We start from the raw sequence: 21763 nt of genomic DNA, 5'->3' as shown, positions 1-21763 counted from the left end.
AAAATGAACCAAATAAAAATTCTGAAGTTGAAAAATATAAAACTGAAGTAAAAAAAATTCACTCGAAGGGCAAAATTGCTTATTTGAGCAGGCAGAAGAAAGAATTAGTGAACTTGAAGACAGGTAAATTTAAATTAACAAGTCTAAGGAGCACCCAAATATATAAAGAAAATCTTAGAGGACTTCAAGAAAGATATTGACAGCAACACAATTATAGTAGGGGGATTTTAACCAGATGGGTTCATAGGAGAATTCTACAAAGCATTTAAGGAAGAGCTAATCCCTATTCTTCTCAGACTATTCCAAAAAATCCAAAAGGATGGAAGACTCCCAAACTCTTTTTATGAAGCCAGTATCATCCTAGTTCCAAAACCAGATAGAGACACAACAAAGAAAGAAAACTTCAGGACAATATCGCAGATGAACATAGATGCTAAAATCCTCAACAAAATATTGGCAAATCGCATCCAACAATGTATCAATAAGATCATACACCATGACCAAGTGGGATTCATCCCAGGGATGCAAGGATGGTTCAATATTCGCAAATCGGTAAATGTAATACATCACATAAACAAAAGCAAAGACAAAAATCACATGATCATATCAATAGACGCGGAAAAAGCTTTTGATAAGGTACAACACCCATTTATGATTAAAACACTCAGCAAAGTGAGAATAGAGGGAACATTCCTCAATATAATAATGAGGAATTATTATATTGATAACAATGATTATCTCTCATATATGAGAGACCTACAGCCAACATCATACTCAATGGGCAAAAACTAAAAGCTTTTCCTATAAGATCAGGAACAAGACAAGGATGTCTACTCTCATCACTTCTATTCAGTATAGTATTGGAAGTTTTAGCCACAGTGATCAGGCAAGACAAAGAAATAAAAGGCATCCAAATAGGAAAGGAGGAAACGAAATTGTCACTGTTTGCAGATGACATGATAGTGTACATGGAAAACCCTATAGACCCTACCAAAAAACTGCTCGAACTAATTAATGAATTTGGCAAAACAGTGGGTTACAAAGTCAATATCCGGAAATCAAAGGCATTTTTGTATACCAACAACGAAACAGCAGAAGCAGAAATCAAGGAAAAAATCACATTTGATATAGCAAAAACAAAAATAAAATATCTGGGAATAAACCTAACCAAGGAGGTAAAAGACCTGTATGCAGAAAACTACACAACACTGAAGAAAGAAATCAAGGAAGACACAAACAAATGGAAACATATACTGTGTTCATGGATTGGAAGAAATAACATCATAAAAATGTCCATACTACCCAAAGCAATTTACAGATTCAATGCAATATCTATTAAAGTACCAATGGCATATTTCACAGACATAGAACAAACACTTCAAATGGGAGGGAGGTGGGGAGCACAGGGCGGGGGAGGCCGGGATGGAAGAAATAGACAAAAACAACTGTACTTGAAAAATAACTAAATGAAATTTTAAAAAATTTATATGGAACGATAAACGACCCTGAATAGCAGCTGCACTCTTGAGAAAGAAGAACAAAGTAGGAGGGATCACAATACCTGATATCAAACTGTATTACAAGGCCACTGCAATCAAAACAGCCTGGTACTGGCATAAAAACAGGCACATAGACCAATGGAACAGAACAGAGAGCCCAGAAATAAAACCAACCCTCTACAGTCAATTAATATTCGACAAAGGGGGCAGTAACATAAAATGGAGTAAAGATAGCCTCTTCAACAAATGGTGTTGGGAGAACTGGACAGCTACGTGCAAAATAAATGAAACTTGAGCACCAACTTACACCATACACCAAAATAAATTCAAGGTGGATAAAAGACTTAAATGTAAGTCGTGACACCATTAAAGTCCTAGAGGAGAACATTGGCAGGAAAATCTCAGGTATTTTATGCAGCAACTTTTTTACTGATATGTCCCCTAGAGAAAGGGACATAAAGGAAAGAATAAACAAATAGGATCTCATCAAAATAAAAAGCTACTGCACAAATAAAGAAAACAGTACTAAGATAAAAAGAGAACCAACTGTATGGGAAAACATATTTGCCAATGATACCTCAGACAAACGTTTAATTTCCAAAATATACAAAGAACTTACACGACTCCACTCTAAGAAGACAACCAACCCAATTAAAAAATGGGCAAAGGACTTGAACAGACACTTCTCCAAGGAGGACATACAAAGGATCCAGAGACACATGAAAAGATGCTCAATATTGCTAGCCATCAGAGAGATGCAAATTAAAACCACAATGAAATACCACCTTACACCAGTCAGAATGGCTATCATAAACAAAGCAGCAAACAACAAATGTTGGAGAGGTTGTGGGGAAAAGGGGACCCTAGTTCTCTGTTGGTGGGAATGCAGACTGGTACAACCATTATGGAAAATAGTATGGAATATTCTCAGAAAAATAAAAATCGACCTGCCTTTTTACCCAGCAATTCCACTGCTAGGATTACATCCTAGGAATCCTGAAACATCAATTTCAAAGAACCTATGCACCACAATGTTCATAGCAGCACAATTTACAATAGCCAAGAGTTGGAAGCAACCTAGGTGCCCATCAGTAAATGAATGGATCAAAAAATTGTGGTACATATACACAATGGAATTCTATGCAGCAGAGAGAAAGAAGGAGCTACTACCCTTTGCAACAACATAGATGGAACTGGAAAGCATTATGCTGAGTGAAATAAGCCAGGTGTTGAAAGATAAATACCATATGATTTCACCTTTAACAGGAAGCTAAACAAAAAAACAAACAAGCAAACAGAATAAAAACCAAAGACACTGAAATAGAGAATAGGGGGACAGTGACCACAGGGGGGAGGGGAGGGAATTTAAGGGGAAAAAAGGGGAGGGATTTGGAGGAACAAGTATGAAGGTCACAAGGACAAGAACTAAGGGGGGGTGGGAATGGAAGGGAGGTGGGGAGCACAGGGCAGGTTGGACTGGTATGGGAGAAATAGACAGAAAACTGTACTTGAAAAATAAGTAAATAAAATTAAAAAAAAATTTTTTTATTGATTATGCTGTTACAGTTGTTCTATTCCCCCCCTTCATTCCCCTCCACCCTACCCACCTATCCCCACCGTTACCCCCCCCTTTAGTTTATGACCATGTGTCTCAAGTCCTTTAGATTCTATATTTCCCATGCTATTCTTGCCTCCCATCTATTTTCTATCTACTGTCTATGCTACTTATTTTCTGTACCTTCTCCCCCCTTCTCCTCCTCCCACTCCCCTCTTGCTAACCCTACATGAGATCTTCATTTCTGTTTCCACTCCTGATCTAGCTGTCCTTTTAGTTTGCTTTTGTTTTAGGTGTGGTTATTATTAACTGTGAGTTTGTTGTCCTTTCACTGTTCATGTTTCTTTAACTTCTTTTTCTTAGATAATTCCCTTTAACATTTCATATAATAAGAGCTTGGTGATGATGAACTCCTTGAATTTGATCTTATCTGAGAAGCACTTTATCTGTCCTTCCATTCTAAATGAAAGTTTTGCTGGATAGAGCAATCTTGGTTGTAGGTCTTTGGATTTCATGACTTGGAATACTTCTTTCCAGCCCCTTCTTGCCTGTAAGGTCTCTTTTGAGAAATATGCTGACAGTGTGATGGGGACTCCTTTGTAGGTGACTGTCCCCTTAGCTCTTGCTGCTTCTAGGATTCTCTCCTTCATTTTAATCTTGGTTAATGTAATGATGATGTGCCTTGGTGTGTTTTTTCTTGGGTCCAACTTCTTTGGTACTCTCTGAGCTTCCTGGATTTCCTGGAAGTCTATTTCCTTTGCCAGATTGGGGAAATTCTCCTTTATTATTTGTTCAAATAAGTTTTCCACTGGTGGCTGTGCCTTTCCCCCTTCTGGTACCCGGATAATTCGAATGTTGGAGCATTTAAAGATGTCCTGGAGGTTCCTAAGACTCTCCTCATTTCTTTGAATTCTTGCTTCTTGACTCTTTTCTGTTTGGCCATTATTTGCTTTCTTCTGGCCCACTCCATTGATTTGAGTCCCAGTTTCCTTTTCATTGCTATTGGTTTCCTGTGCAATTCCATTCATTTTAATTTGTTTCGCCTTCATATATTTGTCTAATTTGTGGCTATCATCAACCAGTTCTGTGACGATCCTGATCACCAGTGTTTTAAACTGTGCATCTGAGAGTTTTGCTATTTTTTCATCACTTAGATTTATAGGCTCTGGGCCTTTGAGATCTTCTTGAGCCATTTTTGGTCTGTTTGCGCTCTTTAAGTGTGAGGAGCGGAGCCTTGGACTACCAGGTCGCTGGGTTGTGACGCTGTATGTGGGGGTGTGGTCAGAGCAGGGAAATGGCGACCCCTCTGCTGTTTCGCGCCGCTGGGTGCTGAGCAGAGCCTTAGGTGGTTCACCAGGGCTGGGCCACTCAGAGACACTGGGTTATGACGCTGTATGTGGAGGTGGGGTCAGAGAGGGAAATGGCGCGTCCTCCCTGCCGCTGGCCGTGGGGACCCACTGGGTCCCGGTCCAATCGTCCACTCCCTTGCTTGTCTATCCGCACACAAATGCGAGACCACAGTCAACCCGCAGCTCTACTCCCTTGCTGTTTCCCCGAGGTCGCTCGCTTGGTCGCTCGGTCGCTCACTAGGTCCAACCCTGTGCCTGGATTCCGTGCACCTGAGTCCGTCTGACTGAGTGTTCCTGTGCAACCCCGCTCCACCAGCTGCTGGTTTCGCCCCTTACCAGTCAGACTGAAGAATTTGTTGTTAACAGACTTCTGAAAAGTTCAATTTTCTGTGTTCTGGCTATGTTTTCTGTTGCTAATATTTAGTTGTCTCTAAACTTGGTTGTGTGAGAAGGCACGGATATCCACCTATGCCTCCATCTTGGCGGAAATCATCTCAAGTAAATAAAATTTTTGAAAAAGAAAAAAATTAACAAGTCTAAGAGAAGAAAGAGAAAAGAATAAAGAAAAATAAATAGAGCCTTACAGACCTGTAGAACACCATTAAATGCAACAGCATACACATAATAGGAGTCTCGTAAAGATAGAAGAGAGAAAAAGGAGCAGAAAATATTTGAAGAAATAATGGCCAAAATATTTCCAATTTTGATGAAAACCAATCAACATACCCAAAAAGCTCAACAAATTCCAAATAAGTTAGACTCAAAGAAATCTACACCTAGACATATCATATATCTATTATACATTAATCAGTAATTATTTTATTTAGATGATGCTATAAAATGGGAGAAAATAGTCTACTGAGAAGAAATTAATGAGAAAATAAAAGGAAAAAAGTTAAGATATTTCAACAATTATTTATCATTTAAAGATCAGACCTGTGGTATTTAGTATGTGAAACACCTGGGAAGTAACTTTTAGGAAAGGTATATACAGTAAAGAGTACCTCCAATTTAAGAATGTACTGACATTTAGAATGGTGGTCAGATACCAAGCCATTGCTGAACACTGGCCATAATCTCTGTAGACTACATAATGAATCATTTGTTGCACAGGGTTATTTCCCTCACAGATAATGTGATTTTTTTTATATTTATTTTTAATCCCATGATGACTTCCCATAGTCTCTTGACACCTGTATGCGAAACTGATTAAAAAAAATCATAATATACTTTAGAAATAAGCCAGGCAGTGACAGACAAATACCATATGATCTCACCTATAAGTGGAACCTAATCAACAAAACAAAAAAGCAAGCAAAATAGAACCAGAAACATCAAAATAAAGAACAAACTGACAGTGACCAGAGGGGAGGTGGGAGGGGGTAACAGGGGAAAGAAGGGGAAGGGTGAAATCAAGGAACACGTATAAAGGACCCATGGACAAAGACAACAGGTATGGGAGGATTGAATGTGGGAGGTGGGGGCTGGGTAGGTCAAGGGAGAGTAATGGGGTAAAATGGGGACAACTGTAATTGAAAAAAAAAAGTGAAGTGAATTTCATGATAATCTGCATACTATATGCATGAGCTAAACAAAGAATAATAGACAAACATGAACTAACCCAGACAAAAAATCATAATATACTTTAAAACTTAACAAAAGAATTTTAAATCACCTGATGCTTGGGATTAATGAAGAAATGATCATATATTGAAATTCAAATGCACTGTCTAATTACCATACCAATGAAATATCTCCAACATTATATATGTACATATAAATTCATAAATACTGACCATTTATCTGTATCATATTTGCTAATGGCTGTGAGGCTCAACCACAACTTCTGAACTTTTAGAAACTTAAATGCATCTATCTCAACATTTGTTTTTTTCACATTTTTAATTGTTCGAGTTCAGTTGTCTCCATTTTCCCTCACCATTCCCCTCCACCCCAGCTATCCCCACTTCCCACTCTTGATCCTCCTCCTCCTTTGGTTTTGTCCATGAATCCTTTATACTTTCAGGGATCATTTCTTTTTTTATATTTTATTTAGTTATTTTTCAAGTACAGTTTTTTGTCTATTTATCCCATCCCAGCCCCCCCGCCCCCCGCCTGCACAAGGGGGCAGTGACCAGAGGGGAGAGGGAAGGGAATTTAAGGGAATTTCAGGGATCATTTCTATAGTTCCTATTTCAAAGTTTTTATGCAAGGTGACTATCTGATTTTCTCATCACCTTGTACACCCTTTGTATGTAAACACTCTCTTCCTCCCAACACACGAACTCAGACGGGAGAGAAAAGGAGTAGAAATCAAAAACAACTTCCCAGAGGTCGCAGCCTACACTCCTTCTTCCACCAGCAACAGAGCTTACAGCTCAGCATTGTACCACCCATGAATTTCCTCTGATATAATGAGGATGGCCTAAGAGAAGAGGAAAGGGGGAGATTGAAAAGCGCCAAGTTTTTAGGATTTTACCAACACTTGCCCTTGGTTACAACATTTGGTAATTCCAAGAGCCCCACCCCTGCTTTACAAACCTTAACATTCTGCACTACAGATAGACGTTTTGCAAGAGTTTGTAATTCCTTCAGGGCCATACTGAATGCACTGAAGGGATTCTTATTCCAGGCTTTTTTCCTATTCAAACACCAGCACTGTGGTAAAGCCTAAAAGAGTTTCATTTATTATCTACAATGACAGGAAATTGAAGTTGAAAAACTTCCTCTAAAGTTGAAAAGGTTAATTACTATTAGTCCATGGAAATTAAGAGTGGATAGGAAATTATTTATCACATGAACGAAGGGGCTTTGAACTGAAGACCAAATGCAAAACCACAAACGCATACCCAGATGCTCAGGCACCTCTTCTGCACACTGAATGGCTGTACCCATTCCTCCCATGTACACTACTCTCTTCTTGGATCCTACATATTCATAACTGCAGTGGCTGGGTTCATCACAATTTCTTAAGCATAAAACTGTTGGAGAACAGCCCAGACAACTATTACATTTGCCACTCCCTTTTTCTCTCAGCTCATCCTAAGTGAAAGAACCCAGTGCACTTCAAACCCCAAGAACACCTCTTTAGACAGCTTCTAAACACTTCTTGCCAGATTCTTGTCCTAAAGCTAACAGCAGCCCCTAATGCCTGCTCCCTAAGTAGGAACTGAGGCTTGTGAAATCTGGTAATTGTTGGAATCAGAAGTGGCACAGGCAGATAGACAAAGGGACACATCTAGGGGAGTGTTGGTTGGTGATTCTGTGTCCTCAGGTATGTGCACTGTACCTACAACTCTGGAAAAGTCCAGAACCCCAAGTGAAAATCTCCTCAAGTTCACCATGATTCACACTCATTTCTTCAAACCACAGGAATACTGTTGAGGTACTTTGACACCTTTGCCTACATTTACTTAGATGGATAACCCCCAACTTACACACATGTACATATACATACAGAGATACAGAGAGCAGGGAGAGAGAGACAGAGATGTACAGAGAAAGAGAGACAGAAAGAGAGAGAGAAAGGGGAGAAAGAAAGCAGAGACCAAATCAAAACAACTTAATGGGACTCAAACTCTTGACTTAGATCTGTTTTTCAATCTGGGTACTATTGTCATGGTATGTCAGATAATTCTTTGTTGTGTGCATGTGTGCATGGCAACAGGGGCTCTCTTAAATGTAAGAGGTTTAGAAGGATCTCTGGCCTCTACCCATTAGATGCCAGTAACAATCCCTTCTTCCAGTTGTAACCATAAGCGTCTCCAGATATTTTCAAATGTCCCAAATGGCAAAGTTTTCCCACTTCCCTCTTGAAGATCATTGCCTTAGATCAAAAGTCTCCCCAATATGACTCTAATCGGCATGCAAATTTCCACATTGCAAAAAAATAGATGCAGGATTAACTAGTCAGTCCTTTAGTACACAGTCAAAGGAGGAGGTTAGGACTTCATGATCAGAAGTCTCTCTCAGAAAGCAGAAAGGGCCTCTGCCACCTAGTAATGAGTCTTTCCTTGACAGCCTAACCTAGAATTGACCTGGATTCCTTTCTGACATAGATTCCCACATAACGTTCAACCACCAATTGACCCATTGGGGCCCATCCATGTGTGATTTCCTGACAAACAATTTTCCACATTTGCTCTTTGAGAAAACTCTCATATTTGCCAAGCAGATTCATGTAAGATTTCAAAAATAACCCCTTTAAAAAGCATTCATTGGCCCTGGCTGGTATAGCTCAGTGGATTGAGCGCGGGCCTGCGAACCACACGATCGCGGTTCGATTCCCAGTCAGGGCACATGCCTGGGTTGCAGGCCGGTTCCCTGCAGGCCAGTTCCCAGCAGGGGACGCACAAAAGGCAACCATACATTGATGTTTCTCTCCCTCTATCCTTCCCCCTCTTCCCCTCTAAAGATAAATAAATAATAAAATATTTAAAAAAAAAGCATTCATTGGGTCTTTTGCTAATGACCTACTGAGCTGTCAAGAAAAGGCTAAGTAAAAACACCGCTTTTGGGTGAAGTGGCAGCACGTTGTGTTGTTTTGCTTCAATCGGTGGTGTGACAAGGTGTTCCATCTGGGGGGGTGATGAAAAAAATAGCAAGAAAGAAATTAGGCTGGTGTAATAATGGTGGGTTAACTGTAGTGGAACTTATCTAAAAAGCTTATTGTCTTTAACTTTAGTTAGATAAATGGCCTTGAGCTAAAAAAGGGTAATAATCCATGCTCTGCTTACCTATTGAGGCAAGGAGAGGGTCAAATGAGATAATAGATGTAAAATTACCTTGAAAATATAATGCACTCTACAATTATAATGTGTTTGTCATTTACATTTATGTCCAGGTCTGCAAAACTAAGATGAAAAAATAAGCTGTGTGGGGTAGAATGGAATATTTTAATTCCTGGGGCCAAAGTGGAAAGGTTGAGAAGAACAGAATGAGATGGAAAAGCAACTTGTTAGGCATTGAAAATAAAAACCACAGTGAGATGGATGGTTGCTAAGTACTAGCATCAGATGGTAAAATGTTTTCTTCAGTGGAGCATGGGAATGGCAAGGATCAAACTGACAAGGGAACCAAAATTATAAAGGAAATCTATGAAATCTATTGAATTAAGTTTCAAGTCCCATAAATTTCAAACAGTATTTCTCAAAAATTTATGCCTTGCAACACAAGTATTTCTCAAAATATTATTAATAAGTATTTTCAGCAAATGAGTTTGGAAAACACTGCACCTTATTTAGAGTCACAATATATAAACAGAAAGACTCCAGAGAGATATATAGTAAAGAAATTGTTTTATTTTGTTTAATCCATTATTTCCAAAACATATTTGACCTCAGAACCTTATTTATTTATTTATTTATTTAGTTAGTTAGTTAGTTATTTCCTTATTTAATTTATTCTCTGTTAATATTGGCTTGAGAAATAAAATACTCAAAGGATTTCAGGATCAGATGGACTATAAAGAGAATGAATCATTTTATCTACAGTACATTCATTGCAGCCTTATTTACAATAGTCAAGATATGAAAGGAACCCAAATGCCCATCAATAGACAAGTGGATAAAAAGCTGTGGCACATATACAATGGAATATTACTCAACCATAAAAGGAAGGAAATCTTACCATTAGTAACAGCATAGACAGACCTAGAGGATATTATGCTAAGTGAAATAACTCAGAGAAAGACAGATGCCATATGATTTCACTTATATGTGCAATCTAAAGAACAACATAAACAAACAAAACAGAAATTGACTCATAGTTACAGAGAACAGACTGATGGCTCCCAGAAGGGAGGTAGGTTGAGGGATTTAATGAAAAAGGTGAGGGGATTGACAAGTACAAATTGGTAGTTACAAAATACTCACAGGTATGTCAAGCACAGCATAGGAAATATAGTTAATAATACTGTAATAACTATGTATGGTCCATTGGAAATACTAAAGGGACCACTTTGTGGAGTGTATGATTGTCTGACTACTGTGCTATATATGTGAAACCAATAAAAAATCATATTGAATGTAAAATATAATTAAAATTAAAAAGAAAAACAAATATTAATAAAGCTATTATAAAAAACTCAAAATCCCTGGCCGAATGGCTTAGTTGATTGGAGCACCTTCTCATACACCAAAAAGATGAGGTTTGGGGAGACTTCCGGCCAAGATGGAGGCATAGGTAGACACACTGTGCCTCCTCGCACAACCAAAATAAAGACAACAAAAATTTAGAAACAAAATAACAACCAGAACTGACAGAAAATTGAACTGTATGGAAATTGGACAGCCAAGGAGCTGAAATAGACACATTCATCCAGACTGGTAGGCGGGGTGGAGCCTGGCTGCAGAGCAGAGAGGGGTTGCAGCACAGGAAGCAGTAATACCAGGCATGCAAGATGCAGAAGGTGGACCCTGGGTGCGCAAGTGGTGGCTGGCAGACCCTGCACACAGAGTGGCAACAGGTGGACCCAGCGAGATGGCGATTGAGAAATAGGGCACCATGTGCACGATGGCTGGCTGACCTGGCAGCAGTCCCACATTCATGCGCAGATAACTTGGGAGCAAGATACATCATGCAACCCAGGGTCCCAGTGATGGGAAATAAAGCCTCAAAACACTGATTGAAAATACCTGTGGGGGTTGAGGCATAGAGAGAGACTCCCAGACTCACAGGAGAATTTGTTGGAGAAACCCACAGGATCCTAGAAGGCACACAAGCCCACCCACACAGGAATCAGCACAGGAAAGGCCCAGTTTGCTTTGGGGAAGAAGCAGAAGGGACTGAAGGCTGACAGATACCTGAGCAAGTGCCATTGTTCCCTCTCAAACTCTGCCCCCACATACGGAGACACAACCCAGAGTGGGTTGTCCAGCCTTAGTGAACACCTAAGGCTCCACCCCTCATACATAACAGGTGTGACCTGACCAAAAAATTATGGCTCAAATGGAAGAACAAACCAAAGCCCCAGAGCTAATACTTTTAAAAAATATATATTTTATTGATTATGCCATTACAGTTGTTCTATTTCCCCCTTCATTCTCCTCCATCCTGCACACCCCCTCCCCCACCAGTCCCCCCTTTAGTTTATGACCATGTGTCTCAAGTTCTTTAGATTCTGTATTTCCTATACTATTCTTGCTCTCTTCCCTATCTATTTTCTACCTACCATCTATGCTACTTATTCTCTGTACCTTCTCCCCCTCCTTCTCCTTCTCCCACTCCCCTGTTGCTAATCCTCCACGTGATCTTTATTTCTATGGTTCTGCTCCTGATCTAGCTGTCCTCTTAGTTTCCTTTTGTTTTAGATGTGGTTCTTAATAAGTTTGAGTTTGCTGTCCTTTTACTGTTCATCTTTTTTATCTTCTTTTTCATAGGTAAGTCCCTTTAACATTTCATATAATAAGGGCTTGGAGATGATGAATTTCTTGAATTTGATTTTATCTGAGAAGCACTTTATCTGCCCTTCCATTCTAAATGAAAATTTTGCTGGATAGAGTAATCTTGGTTGTAGGTCTTTGGATTTCATGACTTGGAATACTTCTTTCCAGCCCCTTCTTGCCTGTAAGGTCTCTTTTGAGAAATCTGCTGACAGTCTGATGGGGACTCCTTTGTAGGTGACTGTCCCCTTATCTCTTGCTGCTTCTAGGATTCTCTCCTTCATTTGAATCTTGGCTAATGTAATGATGATGTGCCTTGGTGTGTTACTTCTTGGGTCCAGCTTCTTTGGGACTCTCTGAGCTTCCTGGATTTCCTGGAAGTCTATTTCCTTTGCCAGATTGGGGAAATTCTCCTTTATTATTTGTTCAAATAAGTTTTCCACTGGTGGCTGTTCCTTTTCCCCCTCTGGTACCCCTATAATTTGGATGTTGGAGCATTTAAAGATAACCTGGAGGTTCCTAAGTCTCTTCTCATTTTTTTTGAATTCTTGTTTCTTCATATTTTCCTGTTTGGCCATTATTTTCTTCCTTCTGGTTCACTCCCTTGATTTGAGTCCCAGTTTCCTCTTCATGACTATTGGTTTCCTGTGCAATTCCCTTCATTTCAATTAGTTTAGCCTTCATATGTTCCTCTAATTTGTGACTAAAATCAACCAGTTCTGTGAGCATGCTGATCACCAGTGTTTTGAATTGTGCATCTGAAAGTTTTGCTATTTCTTTGTTGCTTAGATTTATGGGCTCTGGGGCTTTGAGATGTTCTTGAGCCATTTTTGGTCTGTTCGCGCTTGTTAATTATGAGGAGTGGAGCCTTAGGTGTTTACCAGGGCAGGGCCGCCCAGGTCACTGTGTTGTGACACTGTACGTGGGGGCAGGGTCAGAGTGGGGCAATGGCAGCCCCCTCTGCTGCCTCTCGCCGCTGGGGCCTGCTTGGTCCCATCGTCTCACCGCCTACTCCTTTGTTGGTCTATCTGCGCACCAGTGCGGGACCACAGTCAACCCGCCGCCCTGCACCCTCACTGGATACACCGGTGCTCACTGGGTTGCTCACCGAGTCACTCACTGGGTCTGCCCGTTGCAACCCCACGCCTGGGATCCGAGCGCCTGAGTGTGTCTGACCGAGTTTTCCTCCGCCGCTCCGCCAGCTGCTGGCTTTGCCTCTCTTACCGGTCAGGCTGAAGAATTTGTTGTTATTAGACTTCCGAAAAGTTCAATTTTTCTGTGTTCTGGCTGTGTTTTCTATTGCTAATATTTTGTTGTCTCTCAACTTGGTTGTGGTAGAAAGCATGGCGTCTCCACCTATGCCTCCATCTTGGCAGAAGTCTCCCCAGAGCCAATACTTTTAAGCAATCAAGAGATAACCAGCCTATCAGATGCACAGTTCAAAATGCTGGTGATCAAAATGCTCACAGAATTGGTTGAATTTGGTCACAAATTAGACGAACAAATGAAGGCTATACTAAGTGAAATAAAGCAAAATGCACAGGGAGCCAATATATGATGGAAAGGAAACTGGGACTCAAATCAATGGAGTGGACCAGAAGGAAGAAAGAAACAACCAAACAGAAAAGAATGAAGAAACGAGAATTCAAAAAAAATGAGGAGAGGTTTATGAACCTCCAAGACATCTTTAAACATCCCAACATCCAAATTATAGGGGTACCAGAGGGGGAAAAGGAACAGCAACAAGTTAAAAACTTATTTGAACAAATAATAAAGAAGTACTTCCCCAATCTGGCAAAAGGAATAGACTTTAAGGAAGTCCAGGAAGCTCAGAGTCCCAAAGAAGGTGGACCCAAGGAGGAACACAACCAAGGCACATCATAATTACATTAACCAAGATTAAAATGGAGAGAATTCTAGAAGCAGCAAGAGATAAGGGGACAGTCACCTACAAAGGAGTTCCCATCAGACTGTCAGCAGATTTCTCAAAAGAAACTTTGCAGGCAAGAAGGGGCTGGAAAGAAGTATTCCAAGTCATGAAAAGCAAGGACCTACATCCAAGATTGCTCTATCCAGCAAAGCTTTCATTTAGAACGGAAGGGCAGATAAAGTGCTTTTCAGATAAGGTCACATTCAAGGAGTTCCTCATCTCCAAGCCCTTATTATATGAAATGTTAAAGGGACTTATCTAAGAAAAAGAAGATAAAAAATATGTATAGTAAAATGACAGCAAACTCAGAGTTACTAAAAACCACACCTAAAATAAAAACAAACTAAGGATACAAGTAGAACAGGAACAGAACCCTAGAAATGGAGACCACATGGAGGGTTAGCAACAGGGGAGTGGGAGGAGTAAAGTGGGGGCAAAGGTACAGAGAATAAGTAGCATAGACGGTAGATAGAAAATAGACAGGGGGAGGGCAAGAAGACTATGGGAAATATAGAATCTAAAGAACTTGTGACACATGGACAAAAACTAAAGGGGGGATGGTGGAGGAGGGGGTGTGCAGGGTGGAGGGGAATGAAGAGGGGGAATGGGATAACTTTAGTGGCATAATAAAAAATATATTTAAAAAATAAAAAATAAACAGCATCATTCAATATGTCACCACACATTGCTATTCTTTCTCTTTGGCATTATTTATTGATTGTAGCAGAGGCACAATATTTGTACCTATTAAATATTTTAGTTTCCTTTTACCTTTTTCTGAGTAAAAGTGGGATGGTACCATTATTGTTAAACTGTTTGCAAGGCCAAAATTCTCCTGAATATTGTTTATGTCCCTGGTTACAAAGGCAAGTAATGGGATGTAGCTTCTCTGTCTGCTTTGATTCCTATCAACAATAATATGTATCTGTGTGATACTCAGGAAGGGTAGTGAATGGAGCAAGATTTGTTTTTAAGGATTCATATTTATTTTTCAGGGAGAGGATGGGAAAGAGAAAGAGAGGGAGAGAAACATCAATGTGCAGTTGCCTTTTGCATGCCCTTACTGGGGACCTGGCCTGCAACCCAGGCATGTGCCCCGAATGGGAATTGAACTGTGACCCTTTGGTTCACAGGCCCATGCTCAACCCACTGAGCTACACCAGCCAAGGTGTGGGGCGAGATTTTTAAGGAAGGAGGAAGCTAGAAGGAAAAACAACTTTCAATGAATTGTAACTACATAATGAAATTATTCTGAAATGTAATTACAGAAATGGCTATGTGTTTTCTCTCACCTCCTCCTCTCTCTTTTCCTACTCCTACCCTCCCCAAATGCACTGAACTAAAATGAGACTGTCAGATTGAAGCCACACACCCACTCTAGATCTGTTTTAAAAAGGGATTTTTCCTTCCCTTATTTCCTGTGTGGTAATAGCAGAATGGATTCTGCAAGATGTAGTTATGGTGTGGACTTGCCACTGTTAAGCTTTTTATTCTCCCTTGTGCTGCTCCCTGGTCTGGCAAGCAGGATCAAAGCTTCAAAGGCTTTCTGTGGTCACATTTCTCACCATCTCTTGCAGTTTCACACTTGCCATTCATTCAGTACTTAGTTACTGTCTCTGACAAATGGCCTGAAAGAGTTGGAGATTTAGTTTCCAAGTTAGGAAATGCCCCAGTGTTGCAGTGGAGGGTGCAGTCCTTGTGGCTGCAGGTTCTGTTGAGGATTTCTGGAAAAGGCATGAAATATATTTTTAATCTAGTACTCAAGAATATGTGAACATTTACATTACTTAAATAGTACACTTTGGGGCTCACCCATATTATTTAATATTGTTTTTTTCTTTTTAATTTATAATTTTTCTAGGACTCTTCAGAGTGTGTGTTTCTGATTCCTTCAATGGTTTGTTTTTTCAAGCTAGTTGTCAATTTCCAATGTAGCTTTTGGATTTTCTCGGTCACTCCTGGCTTCTAGTCTCTTCTAATTTGTGTTTTCTACTCAAAATAAAATTGCATATAATGAATAAAGGTAGATGATACTCAGTTATTTTTAAAGATTTTATGTATTTATTTTTAGAGAGAGGGGAAGGGATGGAGGAAGAAAGGGAGAGAAACATCAGTGTGTGGTTGCTTTTCACACACCCCTCCACCAGGGACATGGCCCACAACCTAGGCATGTGCCCTGACCAGGAATCAAACCAGGGACTCTTTCTTTGGATTGCAGGCCTGCACTCAATCCACTGTGCCACACCAACCAGGACTGATATTCAATTTGAATACTGTCCATGAAAACTTTCTCTTACACCCAAGGAAATCTTCCTTGCATGCAATATATACCTCTCCTGTAGTTGGTTGAGTGAGACATGTAGATATGAGATCAAAGTTCTAAATAGCAAACAGCATCAGGGTTATTGGGCATGCAGCCATGGAAAAAGAGCTGAAACATGTAGTGTAGGGAGGTATGGGAGGAGGAAGAAAAAGTATAAATTTGGTGGATAGACCAATTATGTCCAGAAGGACCTGAAGCAGGCAGACAGAAGGAAAGCAAGCGATTTGGTTATGGCTGTTCACTGAACACCCTCTATTGCTCGTTGTTCTTTTTTTGTAAGTTTTTTAAAATTTATTTTTAGACAGAGGGGAAGGGAGAGAGAGAGGGAGAGAAACTTTAATGTGTGGTTGCCTCTTGTATGCCCCGAACTGGGGACCTGGCCTGCAACCCAGGCATGTGCCCTGAGTGGGAATTGAACAAGTGACCCTTTGGCTCACAGGTCAGCAGTCAGTCCACTGAGCCACATCAGCCAGGGCTGCTCTTCGTTCTTATCAACTTATCCTTCAGCTGTCTATGTAATGTTCACAATGCACATCTTTCAACCCAGTCCTTTAATGAAATTTATCACTTTCATGGTCCTCTTTAGTTCTTTTTCATGGCTTTTGGGAGTCAAGGACTAGATGTGCGACCTCATGAAAACTTTTATCAGTGTTCTGGATTTAGCATTCTTGCTTATATTTGTATACATGCAACCACATGTATACTCAGCAACCACCTTACTGATTCATTTTCAGCTTTTTTCCTTGAGTTTGTTTTTAAATCTTCACATGAAGATATGTTTTCTACTGATTTTTAGAAAGAGAGGGAGAGAGAGGAAAGCAAGACAGAAAATAAGAAACATCAGTGTGAGAAACATCAATTGGTTGCCTCCTGAATGTACCCCAACTGGGGATCAAACCTTGGTTACACATGTGCCCTGAGTGGTAATCAAACCTTCAACCTTTTAAAAATGTATATATTTTATTGATTATGCCATTACAGTTGCTCTATTTCCCCCCCTTCATTCCCCTCCACCCTGTGCCCCCACCCCTACTATTCCCCCCTTTTTAGTTTATGTCCATGTGTGACAAAGTTCTTTAGATTCTATATTTCTGGTACTATTCTTGCCCTCCCCACTATCTATTTTCTACCTACCATCTATGCTGCTTATTCTCTGTACCTTTCCCCCCACTATCCTCCTCCCACTCCCCTGTTGCTAACCCTCCATGTGATCTCCATTTCTAGGGTTCTGCTCCTGATCTACTTGTCTGCTTAGTTTGCTTTTGTTTTAGGTGTGGTTGTTAATAACTGTGAGTTTGCTGTCCTTTCACTGTTCATCTTTTTTATCTTCTTTTTCTTAGGAAAGTCCCTTTAACATTTCATATAATAAGGGCTTGGTGATGAGAAACTCCTTGAACATGACCTTATCTGAGAAGCACTTTATCTGCCCTTCCATTCTAAATGAAAGCTTTGCTGGATAGAGCAATCTTGGATGTAGGTCCTTGCCTTTCATGACTTGGAATACTTCTTTCCAGCACCTTCTTGCCTGGAAGGTCCCTTTTGAGAAACCAGCTGACAGTCTGATGGGAACTCCTTTGTAGGTGACTGTCCCCTTATCTCTTGCTGCTTCTAGAATTCTCTCCTTCATTTTAATCTTGGCTAATAATTACAATGTGCCTTGGTGTGTTCCTTCTTGGGTCCAACTTTTTTGGGACTCTGAGCTTCCTGCATTTCCTGGAAGTCTACCACCTTCACCAGATTGGGGAAGTTCTTCTTTATTATATGTTCAAATAAGTTTTCCACTTGTGGCTGTTCCTCTTCCCCTTCTGGTACCCCTATAATTTGGATGTTGGAATGTTTAAAGATGTCCTGAAGGTTCCTAAGCCTCTCCTCATTTTTTTGAATTCTCATTTCTTCATATTTTTCTGTTTGGTCATTTTTTTTCCTTCTGGTCCACTCCATCGATTTGAGTCCCAGTTTCCTTTCCATTACTATTGGTTTCCTGTGCATTTTCCTTCATTTCACTTAGTTTAGCCTTCATTTGTTCCTCTAAATTGTGACTAAAATCAACCAATTCTGTGAGCATCCTGATTACCAGTGTTCTGAACTGTGCATCTGATAGGTTGGCTATCTCTTGGTTGCTTAGAAGTATTGGCTCTGGGGCTTTGAGCTGTTCTTCTTGAGCCATAATGTTTTGGTCTGGTTGCACCTATTATGTAAGAGGGGTGGAGCCTTAGGTGTTCACCAGGACAGGGTGAGCCAGTTTCTGGGTTGTGACATTGTATGTGGGGGTGGGGTCAGAGAGGGGCAATGGCACTTGTTCCACGCTCTCTCTCAGATTTCAGTCCCCTCTGCTGCTTCCTGCAAGCAAATTTGGCCCTTCTGGTGCTGGTTCCGGGTGTGTGGGCTTGTGTACCCTCCAGGACCCTGTGGGTCTCTCCAACAAAGTCTCTGTGAGCCTGGGAGCTTCTCTTGGCACCTCGACCTCAAAAGTTTTTCCAATCTGTGCTTTTAGGCTTTATTTCCCAGTGCTGGGGCCCTGGTTTGTGTTGTCTATCTCACTGCTCGCTCTTCTGCCTGGTTTTTCTGTGCACAAATGTGTGTCCATGGTTAGCCAGCCGCCTGTGCCCTCACTGGGTCTGCCTGTGGCCACACCACACCTGGGATCTGCCAACTGCTGCCTGCACACCTGGGTCAGCCAGTCACCTTTTCCTGCACGACCCTGCTCTACCAGCCGCTGACTCCACCCCTCTTCCTTGTCTGGATGAATGGTTTGTTGTTGTTGGACTTCTGTAAAGTGCAATTTTCTGTGTTTTGGTTGTGTTTTTGTTACTAAAGCTTTGTTGTCTTTAAACTTGGTTGTGTAAGGAGGCAGTGTTTCTACCTACACCTCCATTTTGGCCGGAAGTCCCTGAATGATGCTGTTTATGATGTAATACCTCAGTGAAAGCCTTTATGAAGTTTTATGGTGCTAAACACATTAAATTATCTCTAAGGGCCAGGACTTAAGGTCCTGTTATTGCTGTGTGTTTCTTTTACTATTTAATGACTCTCATTTTAAGCCTAGCTCAAATTAGCAGACAATGAAGGAAAAACCCAAGCAACCTGAGGTATGACTTCATGAATCTGTACAGGAAAGAATATGAGATTTGGACATAGATACTTAGGTCTCTGGCCAAGGGGAAATTATTGCCATGGAGCATGAGATTGGGGACACCAGGGCTTTAGTTTTGAATTAATCAATCTGTGTTATTTACACATTTGATTCAGTGTATTCTACTTTAAAATGGCTTCTGGCCCCCTCAGGTTTTCACAGCTTGACCTAGAGTGACGTCATAAAGAATAGAGCACACAAAGATGAATATTCCCAAGCTGGGCTAGAGCAATCATTTCCCTGAGGTCAGCAATACTTTCATGTACAAGGAGATATTTTGAGGAAAGTTTTCCCAAGTCTTAAATGTTTTCTTTTTCTCTCAGAAACTCTGAGACACAAAACTACTTGACTTGGCCACAAGCCATAAAACCTAATTAGTTCTGTGAATTTGTTTAATGTTTAAGCCTAGCCACTAGTGGATAACTGCATGGATCCAAAGAATTCAAAGCCTTAATGCAGAGGGACAAAAGCTAAACTCAAGATAGGGAGAAATCAATTTATCTTTAATCTGGGCACCATGGAAAAACAAAAACCTGAGGAAGTAACAGAAATTAGTTACAGAGCTTCCAGGACTCTGTAAGGACTCTGGAGAATTAACCAACAATGACACACAAGACTAATAAAACATCCACATTTTTTTCTAGGCACGCAGGCTGTACACATAGTATATTCCTCATTCTCTGAACAGCCTGGTAAAGAGGAACTGGTGGGTAATTTTTCCCTACAACCCTGATAAATAGCCTTAGTGTCTTGTCTTGCTGAGTCTCCAGGATTTCACTGAGTAATACAGAGACATACTGCATAAGCACAACGGAACTGCTGCCTCTAATTCAGCTTCTTCAGCATAGCTCATATCCACAAAACAATGATCAACTTTACATTCATTTTCCAATGTTAGCCACCTCATCTGAATGACACCATTTTAATGACAATAAATGTCACATGGATACCCTGAAGTGAGAAACATCACCCTGTATTAATATCCCATTTGCTTGCCATCCCCTTAAGTTCCTGGGGCATGTTTTAAAGCAAGGAGAATTTATACCAAATTACAACCACTGGGGAAATGGAATGTCAGAGGCAGAATTTAGTTTCTTAGGATTAGAGTATATTTGAGACTCATACTAGTCTATCCACTGGATTTTCTTAGGAGGGAGGAAGAGAGAGAGGAAAAGCCTCTTGTATGTATGGGAGTGGGGAGTGATCAGGGAGAAAGATGTACAGGGTTGTTTTTAAAGATGCAGATTTAGGTATATGAAGAAATGAGAGTACTAAAAATGGGCTAATTTTTGCCTCCACATTTTTCTATTTTCCCCTAAATACCTAAGACCTGGAAGATATTAATAATTGGAGAAGCTTGTTGTGAGATATATGGGAACACTCTATACTACCATCACAATAATTATGTAGATCTAAGACTGTTCTAAACTAAAAAGTTTGTTAAGAACAGGAAAAGCTACAAGAAAACATATTTTGGCTCAATATAAGAATAGGTTTTATGAAAAGAAATAAATGGCAATCCAAACTAGAAAGAAAGAAGTAAATTTATCTCTGTTTATAGGTGATGTAATCTTATACATAGAAAACCCTAAAATTCCACAAAAAAACTTAGAACTAATAAAAATCAGAATACAGGAACTTCCCGCCAAGATGGAGTTCTAGGTGGAAATATAGTGCCTCCGGACACAACCAAAATTAAGGACAACAAAGATTTAGAAACAAAAACACAACCAAAACAGACAGAAAAGTGAACTGTACCAAGGTCCAACAACCATTCATCCAGACAAGAAGAGGGGTGGAGTAGGTGGCCTGTGGAAAGGGGTCAAGGCAGAAAAAAACAGTGACTGGCAGACCCGGGTGCAGGGAGGAAATGAGCAGATCCAGTGAGGTGTGCAAGGCTGCTGACTGACTGCAGTCACACATTCGCATGCAGATAAACCAGGCAAAAATGGGCACTGAGACAGGCTGAGCAACCCAAGGCCCCAGTGATGGGAAATAAAGCCTAAAAGCACCGGCTAAAAACACTTGTGGGGATGGAGGTGCTGGGAGAGACTGCCAGCCTCATAGGAGAGTTTGTTGGAGAGTCCCACATGGTCTTAGAACATACACAAGCCCACCCACCTGGGAACAAGCACCAGAAGGGCACAATTTGCTTGTGGGAAGCAGCGGAAGAGACTGATATACGAGCAGATCAAGCGCCATTGTACCTTCTCTGACCCCTCCCGCACATACAGCATCACAACCCAGAGTGAGTTGCCCCGCCCTGGTGAACACCTAAGGCTCCACCCCTCAAACATAACAGGTGTGATCTGACCAAAAAATTATGGCTCAAATGGAAGAACAAATCAAAGCCCCAAAGCCAATACTTTTAAGTGACCAAGAGATAGCCAACCTATCAGATGCACAGTTCAAAACACTGGTGATCAGGATGCTCAAAGAACTGGTTGATTTTAGTCACAAATTAGATGAACAAATGAAGGCTATACTAAGTGAAATGAAGCAAAATGCATGGGGAACCAATATATGATGGAAAAGAAACTGGGACTCAAGTCAATAGAGTGGACCAGAAGGAAGAAAGAAACAACCAAACAG

At 40.5% G+C, this 21763-nt stretch overlaps 1 protein-coding gene and 1 non-coding gene across 11 annotated transcripts in view; one reads left to right on the top strand and one right to left on the bottom strand.

The window, feature by feature from the left end:
* NEXMIF (neurite extension and migration factor) overlaps positions 1-21763 on the bottom strand; it is a 199248-nt gene that overhangs the window by 124263 nt on the left and 53222 nt on the right. The window lies entirely within an intron of this gene.
* Positions 8843-8972, top strand: LOC119044974 (small nucleolar RNA SNORA21). Its single transcript, XR_005081710.2, has one exon. It is a non-coding gene; the product is annotated as a small nucleolar RNA SNORA21 (small nucleolar RNA).

The sequence above is a fragment of the Artibeus jamaicensis genome, unplaced genomic scaffold, assembly GCF_021234435.1.
Source record: "Artibeus jamaicensis isolate MK-2021 breed Jamaican fruit bat unplaced genomic scaffold, CSHL_Jam_final contig_240, whole genome shotgun sequence".
NCBI lineage: Eukaryota > Metazoa > Chordata > Mammalia > Chiroptera > Phyllostomidae > Artibeus > Artibeus jamaicensis.
Note: the sequence above shows the minus strand (reverse complement) of the source record. Positions and strands in the feature narration are given on the sequence as shown.